Genomic DNA, 406 nt, shown 5'->3' with positions numbered 1-406 from the left:
TCGGCCCCGCCCTTCGAAGCCCATTGGCCGAGGGCGGCGCCGTTCCACCCGGCCTCGGCCAACCGTGGAAGGAAGGCCCGCCCCCCTCCTGGGAGCGCGAGACGGAGGACGCGGGTTTGAGGGATTGAGGTGGCGGGAGCCGAAAGGGGCGGGGCGCCCGCTTTGGGAGGGGGGAAGGGGCGGGGCGCTCCGAGGAATTCGGGCGCTCATTGGATGACGGGGGAAGAAGGAAAAAAAAGGAAACGACTCGGAAGCTTTTTTTTTTTTTAAATTTAAAGGGACGCCCCACGTGTTTCCCAAACGCTCTTTTTTAACCTGGTTCCCGCAGGGTCCGAGTTCGCATGAACGCTTTCTACTGTCTCCATTCATCCGTACCCATTTATTAGGTTCATATTTATATTTACAC

The sequence above is a fragment of the Ahaetulla prasina genome, chromosome 14 (assembly GCF_028640845.1).
Source record: "Ahaetulla prasina isolate Xishuangbanna chromosome 14, ASM2864084v1, whole genome shotgun sequence".
In the NCBI taxonomy this organism is placed as follows: Eukaryota; Metazoa; Chordata; class Lepidosauria; order Squamata; family Colubridae; genus Ahaetulla; species Ahaetulla prasina.
The sequence above is the reverse complement of the archived record's forward strand: the minus strand, read 5'-3'. Positions refer to the sequence as shown.